Source organism: Pavona decussata, unplaced genomic scaffold (assembly GCF_977016875.1).
Source record: "Pavona decussata unplaced genomic scaffold, jaPavDecu1.1 SCAFFOLD_19, whole genome shotgun sequence".
In the NCBI taxonomy this organism is placed as follows: Eukaryota; Metazoa; Cnidaria; class Anthozoa; order Scleractinia; family Agariciidae; genus Pavona; species Pavona decussata.
This window is the reverse complement of record NW_028145442.1, coordinates 55,001-65,000: the sequence shown is the minus strand read 5'-3', so window position 1 is coordinate 65,000 and position 10,000 is coordinate 55,001. Positions and strand designations below refer to the sequence as shown.

The 10,000-nt window shown below is 47.8% G+C and overlaps 7 non-coding genes across 7 annotated transcripts; 2 read left to right on the top strand and 5 right to left on the bottom strand.

Moving 5' to 3' along the window:
* Positions 1-657: 657 nt before the first annotated feature.
* LOC146486777 (U1 spliceosomal RNA) lies at positions 658-821 on the bottom strand. Its single transcript, XR_014858762.1, has one exon. It is a non-coding gene; the product is annotated as a U1 spliceosomal RNA (small nuclear RNA).
* Positions 822-3,104: 2,283 nt separating this feature from the next.
* Positions 3,105-3,296, bottom strand: LOC146486776 (U2 spliceosomal RNA). The gene has a single exon (XR_014858681.1). It is a non-coding gene; the product is annotated as a U2 spliceosomal RNA (small nuclear RNA).
* A 474-nt stretch (positions 3,297-3,770) lies between these two features.
* LOC146486775 (5S ribosomal RNA) lies at positions 3,771-3,889 on the top strand. The gene has a single exon (XR_014858552.1). It is a non-coding gene; the product is annotated as a 5S ribosomal RNA (ribosomal RNA).
* Positions 3,890-4,724: 835 nt separating this feature from the next.
* On the bottom strand, positions 4,725-4,888 carry LOC146486774 (U1 spliceosomal RNA). The gene has a single exon (XR_014858756.1). It is a non-coding gene; the product is annotated as a U1 spliceosomal RNA (small nuclear RNA).
* Positions 4,889-7,171: 2,283 nt separating this feature from the next.
* On the bottom strand, positions 7,172-7,363 carry LOC146486773 (U2 spliceosomal RNA). The gene has a single exon (XR_014858678.1). It is a non-coding gene; the product is annotated as a U2 spliceosomal RNA (small nuclear RNA).
* Positions 7,364-7,837: 474 nt separating this feature from the next.
* On the top strand, positions 7,838-7,956 carry LOC146486772 (5S ribosomal RNA). Its single transcript, XR_014858551.1, has one exon. It is a non-coding gene; the product is annotated as a 5S ribosomal RNA (ribosomal RNA).
* An 835-nt stretch (positions 7,957-8,791) lies between these two features.
* On the bottom strand, positions 8,792-8,955 carry LOC146486771 (U1 spliceosomal RNA). Its single transcript, XR_014858750.1, has one exon. It is a non-coding gene; the product is annotated as a U1 spliceosomal RNA (small nuclear RNA).
* Between the last annotated feature and the right edge of the window lie 1,045 nt (positions 8,956-10,000).

Genomic DNA, 10,000 nt, shown 5'->3' with positions numbered 1-10,000 from the left:
TCGCCTATGACATCAAATTAACACTTTGTGACATCAAATTATTCGAAGCAACAACAACGGAGACGACACAAACTCGATTTGAATGAAATTCCAGCACCTTTTAGACGTGAAAATCAAGTACACGGCAAGGAAAATCAAGCAATCATTCATTTAACTACAATCAAACACAACGAACAGCGTAATCTTTCCAACGGTTATTTAATAACGGTCGGAAATCAGCGCGCGGAGACAGCAATTTTTTTGCAACGAAACGACAACTTGAAAAGCTCATTCAACTAAACAAATCCAGCAACAAGAAAATCTACTCACGATTTAGACGAACTTCTTTCTGGCAGCGCTTTGTTCGTTTGTTCCTTCCTTCTCGTATTTAACACAGCTCCACGATCGCCCGCTCGACAGCTCAGTTCATTCATTCATTTCACGCTGCAAGTATATAACGTTGGAAAGCGTAAGTAATTGCCGTTCTCTCTTGTCGAATTCTAGGTACAGTAAAGCAACAGAAGGCCGTAAACAAAAGCAAACCTACCCTTTTTTCCTTTCTTGCTTGGCAATCACATAAATCACTCGCTGCTCTGCTCTTGCAACCGTCCGTACTCCATCTGAAACATAACAAAACAAAGCCGCGCGCGTGTTAGTTGAACATTAACTAGCAACCATCGGGGACTAGCGCGAACGCAGGTCCCCACTACCAGAAATTATACGCTCGAGTTACCCACATTTGGGGTAATCGCAAGGGTCAACCCAATCGAAGTGCAATGAAAGGGCCTCACCTTGAGAGGACTGCCTCCTTGATCACAGTACCTCCCGCGTCAGGTAAGTTTTTTTGTGTTTAAGGTGAATGGCCAGGCCCCCAGTGGGGTGGAGTGCAATGCCTGCCAGACAATACCGAATTATCCCAACGAGCAAATCGAACGAAGGGTTCACCTTAAACGGGAGGTGCACCAGCACGTCAAACTCACCGGGGGATCGAACCCCGCTCCCTACAAACATTGTTACAAGACAAACACAAACTAAACAAGACAGAACAAATCAACAAATAAAAACGCGAGAGGCACAACATGAACACACTCGCTCAAACACAGAAGCATAACAGGACGACACACTCACTCAACCAAACCGCCAACAAAACCAAACGACCACGACGACATCAACAACACCGCCCAAAACAACAGACCACGATGACAAAATAAACACCACTTGAGGACAGTACAACCAATCAAGGCGACCGTCCAAAGGACAAATCCAAAAAATACACACACTCAGGCAAGCCCAGTACAACCAACAAACCGCCAACAAAACCAAACGACCACGACGACATCAACGACACCGACCAAAACAACAGACCACGACGACATCAACGACGCCGCTCCACAATACCATCAACCCATTTGCTCCCGGAACCAACTTGAACACGAACTTTCCTCCTACGCCAATCAACAGACAAGATTTGCTGACGACGATACAAAAACTCCCTCGGAATAAGACGAACACCATCCCGAACATTAATACCCTCCTCAATCACAGTAACAACAGGGTCAGACAAAGCCTGCGAGTCAGACAAAGGAGTATTTACCACTTGACCATCTTGAAAACTCGCCGAATTCGGGGAGTAAGGCGTATAACACCACCGCAAAGTATCAATGTCAACAGGAGAACGATCAGGCTCACCAGGGGGATCAACAACAGGGGAAGCCTCGGCCAAAACACTCTGACTGGCATCAGCATTAGCTCCACCAGCTGCACCGGCCACGCCAGCTGCACTAACAGGACCAACCGCAGCACTATTCTCATCCGCCACACCAGCAACAGAACCAACCGCAGCAGCATTCTCACCCGCCACACCAGCAACCTCACTAACATCAGACGCGACAGAAGCACCATCATCTCCAACCACACTACTGGCAGGAGTATCATCCACACCACTGACCTCGCCAGCAGAAGCATCGTCCATACCACTGACCTCACCATCAGTAGAAGCGGCAGGAGCATACTCAATCTCACCAACATCATCCGCGGAGGGGCGAACAGGAACGTAAGGAACAGGAACGTAAGAAGGAACAGAGGCAGCAGCAGCTTCAGCCGGAGTAGGATCTGCCGAGGCAGCCAACTGAACAGAACCCCAAGCACGAGGAGCATTCTTACAATTTCTTGCCAAATGGCCAGACTGCAGACAGCGGCGACATTTACCCCTAAGGGGACAGTCCTTCGAGACATGACCACTCTTGTTACAGATATCGCACTCAACGGGTTGACCACGGTACCAGATTTTAACCAGAGAACCATCAATATCCAAGGAACGCGGGATACGGGACTTACGGACCATTCGAACAATACGAGTGCCAGTAGAAACAGTACTTAAATCCGGATAGTGCTGCATACTAACATCATGGACTTCACCAAAGGAACTCAAGACACGACGAAGAGCAGACGGATGAGACTCGAACGGATAATGGAACACCAAAACATTCTCCATCCTGGGGCCAGGTCTAACGACACGACACTGGACACTACCAACAGCAATAGAATCAGCAGACTCAACAGATAACTTGCCAGCACTGGAGACAAAGGTCACTTGGACATTACCACCAGGCACAAACTGGATGGACTCCACGGGGAAACGCGAATCAAACTTAGCATGAATACACTTTGCAATGTCAACACGACTCGCAGCAGACGGAAATTCAGTAACATTCAGAACCACGGTCCGCTGAAAAGGGCCCGACATCATGCTTAATAAGAAGTTAAGCACCACTCCGTATGGTCACCAAAACGGATGGGTGACCAAACACGTGTATAGCGAAAAAACGCCCAACAGACGCCAAAACGCCCACTTCGCCTGATTTGGGGACCAAAAAACCTTACCACAAAATGATAGGGCCTCCGGCCATACTCCCGCGTCAGGTAAGTATGAAATGCTTTGCGCCCCTCGACAACGGAAAAATTGCCTTACCCCTATATCCCTTGTGGTTTTTCTTTTAGTGGCCATCAGATCCGGGACTTGTCACTTCTCTGCGCTACCTCTACATACATCCTGTGGGGAGACAGACACACAAAGTTCAATTTCATTTCAATTCTGTTTTTTAGTTGAATATTTCTTCCCCAAGGGGAAGTGGGCCGCGCTCGGAGGTAGTGCTATACCGAGGCAACCCGTGGCTGGGACGAGGCAAGCCTCTTTTCCACAGCCCAGTTCCAAAAATCAGTTTAATATATGAGCTCCTCAATGAGCAGCGTATCAGATATTAAGCTGATAAGAACAGATACTACACTTGATCTTAGCCAAAAGGCCGAGAAGCGATGGCGAACAAGTCCGCGGAACGAAGGTTGGTTCTTGTTCCCTAGCCTCGAGATATGGTGGCCCGAAAACTGTCGCATTTCCAGCTCCTGTTGCAATGCTGGCCCGGTTTCTGAGCTGCACGCTGGGTTGTGACATTGTACTTTAACCCCCAACAGGGAAGAGACTCAACACGCCGCTGACCTACGAGCAAACTGGCAGTATTGAAAGCGACAAAGAGTCACGTCAGTTACCCGCTGACAATTTGTGTAAGAAAGTTAACAGAAAGTGATTTCGTGGAAACGAGGCCCTCGTAGGCGACTTACATACGTTGCTGATTTGCAGCTGATTCCGCGTTTCACGCGAGTTAACATGGCTAGCCACTCAAAAGAACGAAACGCGATCACTTTGTCACTTTCACGACCTACTCTAGGGAAAAAGCTAGATGTATCCTGTGACACCTTCCCTATAAAGCAGTAAATTTGCGCCCCTTTCTCTTGTCTACGACCATACCACAGGGAAAACACCGGTTCTCGTCCGATCACCGAAGTTAAGCCCTGTCGGGCGGGGTTAGTACTTGGATGGGTGACCGCCTGGGAATACCCCGTGTTGTAGGCTTTCCTTTTACGTTTCTTTGCGAGCAATCAACGATTTTGCCTTTTGCGAACGATCGATGCGGGCTTCTTGAAACAGTTCAGGGACAACATAAAAGGCCTACGATTCATTTAGACCGCAAAAAACCCATTCAAAAGCTCGAAGACTGGCGCAATGTGCGGTCCGAGTTCGTGAGCGCGCGAGAATGTTTAAATTTCGCCTATGACATCAAATTAACACTTTGTGACATCAAATTATTCGAAGCAACAATAACGGAGACGACACAAACTCGATTTGAATGAAATTCCAGCGCCTTTTAGACGTGAAAATCAAGTACACGGCAAGGAAAATCAAGCAATCATTCATTGAACTACAATCAAACACAACAAACAGCGTAATCTTTCCAACGGTTATTTAATAACGGTCGGAAAGACAGAAATTTTTTGCAACGAAACGACAACTTGAAAAGCTCATTCAACTAAACAAATCCAGCAACAAGAAAATCTACTCACGATTCAGACGAACTTCTTTCTGGCAGCGCTTTGTTCGTTTGTCCCTTCCTTCCCGTATTTAACACAGCTCCACGATCGCCCGCTCGACAGCTCAGTTCATTCATTCATTTCACGCTGCAAGTATATAAAGTTGGAAAGCGTAAGTAATTGCCGTTCTCTCTTGTCGAATTCTAGGTACAGTAAAGCAACAGAAGGCCGTAAACAAAAGCAAACCTACCCTTTTTCCTTTCTTGCTTGGCAATCACATAAATCACTCGCTGCTCTGCTCTTGCAACCGTCCGTACTCCATCTGAAACATAACAAAACAAAGCCGCGCGCGTGTTAGTTGAACATTAACTAGCAACCATCGGGGACTAGCGCGAACGCAGGTCCCCACTACCAGAAATTATACGCTCGAGTTACCCACATTTGGGGTAATCGCAAGGGTCAACCCAATCGAAGTGCAATGAAAGGGCCTCACCTTGAGAGGACTGCCTCCTTGATCACAGTACCTCCCGCGTCAGGTAAGTTTTTTTGTGTTTAAGGTGAATGGCCAGGCCCCCAGTGGGGTGGAGTGCAATGCCTGCCAGACAATACCGAATTATCCCAACGAGCAAATCGAACGAAGGGTTCACCTTAAACGGGAGGTGCACCAGCACGTCAAACTCACCGGGGGATCGAACCCCGCTCCCTACAAACATTGTTACAAGACAAACACAAACTAAACAAGACAGAACAAATCAACAAATAAAAACGCGAGAGGCACAACATGAACACACTCGCTCAAACACAGAAGCATAACAGGACGACACACTCACTCAACCAAACCGCCAACAAAACCAAACGACCACGACGACATCAACAACACCGCCCAAAACAACAGACCACGATGACAAAATAAACACCACTTGAGGACAGTACAACCAATCAAGGCGACCGTCCAAAGGACAAATCCAAAAAATACACACACTCAGGCAAGCCCAGTACAACCAACAAACCGCCAACAAAACCAAACGACCACGACGACATCAACGACACCGACCAAAACAACAGACCACGACGACATCAACGACGCCGCTCCACAATACCATCAACCCATTTGCTCCCGGAACCAACTTGAACACGAACTTTCCTCCTACGCCAATCAACAGACAAGATTTGCTGACGACGATACAAAAACTCCCTCGGAATAAGACGAACACCATCCCGAACATTAATACCCTCCTCAATCACAGTAACAACAGGGTCAGACAAAGCCTGCGAGTCAGACAAAGGAGTATTTACCACTTGACCATCTTGAAAACTCGCCGAATTCGGGGAGTAAGGCGTATAACACCACCGCAAAGTATCAATGTCAACAGGAGAACGATCAGGCTCACCAGGGGGATCAACAACAGGGGAAGCCTCGGCCAAAACACTCTGACTGGCATCAGCATTAGCTCCACCAGCTGCACCGGCCACGCCAGCTGCACTAACAGGACCAACCGCAGCACTATTCTCATCCGCCACACCAGCAACAGAACCAACCGCAGCAGCATTCTCACCCGCCACACCAGCAACCTCACTAACATCAGACGCGACAGAAGCACCATCATCTCCAACCACACTACTGGCAGGAGTATCATCCACACCACTGACCTCGCCAGCAGAAGCATCGTCCATACCACTGACCTCACCATCAGTAGAAGCGGCAGGAGCATACTCAATCTCACCAACATCATCCGCGGAGGGGCGAACAGGAACGTAAGGAACAGGAACGTAAGAAGGAACAGAGGCAGCAGCAGCTTCAGCCGGAGTAGGATCTGCCGAGGCAGCCAACTGAACAGAACCCCAAGCACGAGGAGCATTCTTACAATTTCTTGCCAAATGGCCAGACTGCAGACAGCGGCGACATTTACCCCTAAGGGGACAGTCCTTCGAGACATGACCACTCTTGTTACAGATATCGCACTCAACGGGTTGACCACGGTACCAGATTTTAACCAGAGAACCATCAATATCCAAGGAACGCGGGATACGGGACTTACGGACCATTCGAACAATACGAGTGCCAGTAGAAACAGTACTTAAATCCGGATAGTGCTGCATACTAACATCATGGACTTCACCAAAGGAACTCAAGACACGACGAAGAGCAGACGGATGAGACTCGAACGGATAATGGAACACCAAAACATTCTCCATCCTGGGGCCAGGTCTAACGACACGACACTGGACACTACCAACAGCAATAGAATCAGCAGACTCAACAGATAACTTGCCAGCACTGGAGACAAAGGTCACTTGGACATTACCACCAGGCACAAACTGGATGGACTCCACGGGGAAACGCGAATCAAACTTAGCATGAATACACTTTGCAATGTCAACACGACTCGCAGCAGACGGAAATTCAGTAACATTCAGAACCACGGTCCGCTGAAAAGGGCCCGACATCATGCTTAATAAGAAGTTAAGCACCACTCCGTATGGTCACCAAAACGGATGGGTGACCAAACACGTGTATAGCGAAAAAACGCCCAACAGACGCCAAAACGCCCACTTCGCCTGATTTGGGGACCAAAAAACCTTACCACAAAATGATAGGGCCTCCGGCCATACTCCCGCGTCAGGTAAGTATGAAATGCTTTGCGCCCCTCGACAACGGAAAAATTGCCTTACCCCTATATCCCTTGTGGTTTTTCTTTTAGTGGCCATCAGATCCGGGACTTGTCACTTCTCTGCGCTACCTCTACATACATCCTGTGGGGAGACAGACACACAAAGTTCAATTTCATTTCAATTCTGTTTTTTAGTTGAATATTTCTTCCCCAAGGGGAAGTGGGCCGCGCTCGGAGGTAGTGCTATACCGAGGCAACCCGTGGCTGGGACGAGGCAAGCCTCTTTTCCACAGCCCAGTTCCAAAAATCAGTTTAATATATGAGCTCCTCAATGAGCAGCGTATCAGATATTAAGCTGATAAGAACAGATACTACACTTGATCTTAGCCAAAAGGCCGAGAAGCGATGGCGAACAAGTCCGCGGAACGAAGGTTGGTTCTTGTTCCCTAGCCTCGAGATATGGTGGCCCGAAAACTGTCGCATTTCCAGCTCCTGTTGCAATGCTGGCCCGGTTTCTGAGCTGCACGCTGGGTTGTGACATTGTACTTTAACCCCCAACAGGGAAGAGACTCAACACGCCGCTGACCTACGAGCAAACTGGCAGTATTGAAAGCGACAAAGAGTCACGTCAGTTACCCGCTGACAATTTGTGTAAGAAAGTTAACAGAAAGTGATTTCGTGGAAACGAGGCCCTCGTAGGCGACTTACATACGTTGCTGATTTGCAGCTGATTCCGCGTTTCACGCGAGTTAACATGGCTAGCCACTCAAAAGAACGAAACGCGATCACTTTGTCACTTTCACGACCTACTCTAGGGAAAAAGCTAGATGTATCCTGTGACACCTTCCCTATAAAGCAGTAAATTTGCGCCCCTTTCTCTTGTCTACGACCATACCACAGGGAAAACACCGGTTCTCGTCCGATCACCGAAGTTAAGCCCTGTCGGGCGGGGTTAGTACTTGGATGGGTGACCGCCTGGGAATACCCCGTGTTGTAGGCTTTCCTTTTACGTTTCTTTGCGAGCAATCAACGATTTTGCCTTTTGCGAACGATCGATGCGGGCTTCTTGAAACAGTTCAGGGACAACATAAAAGGCCTACGATTCATTTAGACCGCAAAAAACCCATTCAAAAGCTCGAAGACTGGCGCAATGTGCGGTCCGAGTTCGTGAGCGCGCGAGAATGTTTAAATTTCGCCTATGACATCAAATTAACACTTTGTGACATCAAATTATTCGAAGCAACAATAACGGAGACGACACAAACTCGATTTGAATGAAATTCCAGCGCCTTTTAGACGTGAAAATCAAGTACACGGCAAGGAAAATCAAGCAATCATTCATTGAACTACAATCAAACACAACAAACAGCGTAATCTTTCCAACGGTTATTTAATAACGGTCGGAAAGACAGAAATTTTTTGCAACGAAACGACAACTTGAAAAGCTCATTCAACTAAACAAATCCAGCAACAAGAAAATCTACTCACGATTCAGACGAACTTCTTTCTGGCAGCGCTTTGTTCGTTTGTCCCTTCCTTCCCGTATTTAACACAGCTCCACGATCGCCCGCTCGACAGCTCAGTTCATTCATTCATTTCACGCTGCAAGTATATAAAGTTGGAAAGCGTAAGTAATTGCCGTTCTCTCTTGTCGAATTCTAGGTACAGTAAAGCAACAGAAGGCCGTAAACAAAAGCAAACCTACCCTTTTTCCTTTCTTGCTTGGCAATCACATAAATCACTCGCTGCTCTGCTCTTGCAACCGTCCGTACTCCATCTGAAACATAACAAAACAAAGCCGCGCGCGTGTTAGTTGAACATTAACTAGCAACCATCGGGGACTAGCGCGAACGCAGGTCCCCACTACCAGAAATTATACGCTCGAGTTACCCACATTTGGGGTAATCGCAAGGGTCAACCCAATCGAAGTGCAATGAAAGGGCCTCACCTTGAGAGGACTGCCTCCTTGATCACAGTACCTCCCGCGTCAGGTAAGTTTTTTTTGTATTTAGGTGGTCCACCAGGCGAAGTGCAATGCCCAGCAGCCATAGACACAAGATAAAGACAAAGACACAAGATAAATACGGACCACCAAGGAGAGGGAGCACCTCCATACGGAGCCGGCTCGCCAAACTACGCCGGGGAGTCGAACCCCGCCTCACCTACAGGAAAAGACGAGAACAACAGAAACCAGTACAACCAGAAAGAAAACAGGACGACACACTCACTTAAACCACGCAGGACACAAACCAACAAACCAACATACTCACTCAAAACAAACCGCAGAAACAGGAGGACTCAAACCAGAATTAAAGGCAAAACAAAGCAGCCAACCAAAACAAATGATGCAACAAACCACCGCAAACTCAAGGACGCCGCCGCCGCACAAGAGCATCAACCCATTGAGTCTTGTCCCCAACCAGAATACGTAACTTCTTCTTAGGAAAATCAGTAGCCACAATACGCTGACGACGAAGCACAATGTCCTTTGCAATAAGACAGTACGGAAAGTTAGGTAGTTCGCTCGGGTATCCAGACCTCACACCCTCTGGAACATACAAAATAACTGGATCAGCCGAAGAAACATCACCCTCCTCAAGCACAGTAACAGCAGGGCTTGACAAGCCAGACAAAGGGGTATTCACCACTTGACCATCAGGAAAATCGTCAGCAGAAAACTGACACTGAAATTGAGATTCCTCGCCAGCAGAAACATTCACATCAGCAGAAGCAGAATCAACCACATCACCACCCGACTTCTCAATAATATCAATGAGAGGACGATCAGACACTACAGGGGGGACAACAACAGCAGAAACTCCAGCCAAAACACTCTGACTGGCCTCAGGATCACCAACGTCACCATTAACCGACTCATCACCATCTACACTAGCAGAATCCTCATCACAGGCAGAAGAAGATTCAGCATTACCAACCTCCATCTTCCCATCATCCATACCCCAATTTTCATCCGCACCATATACACCAATAGCAAACGAAGGAGTCGGAGCCAATGAGGCAGACGCAGCAGGAACAACAGGGGG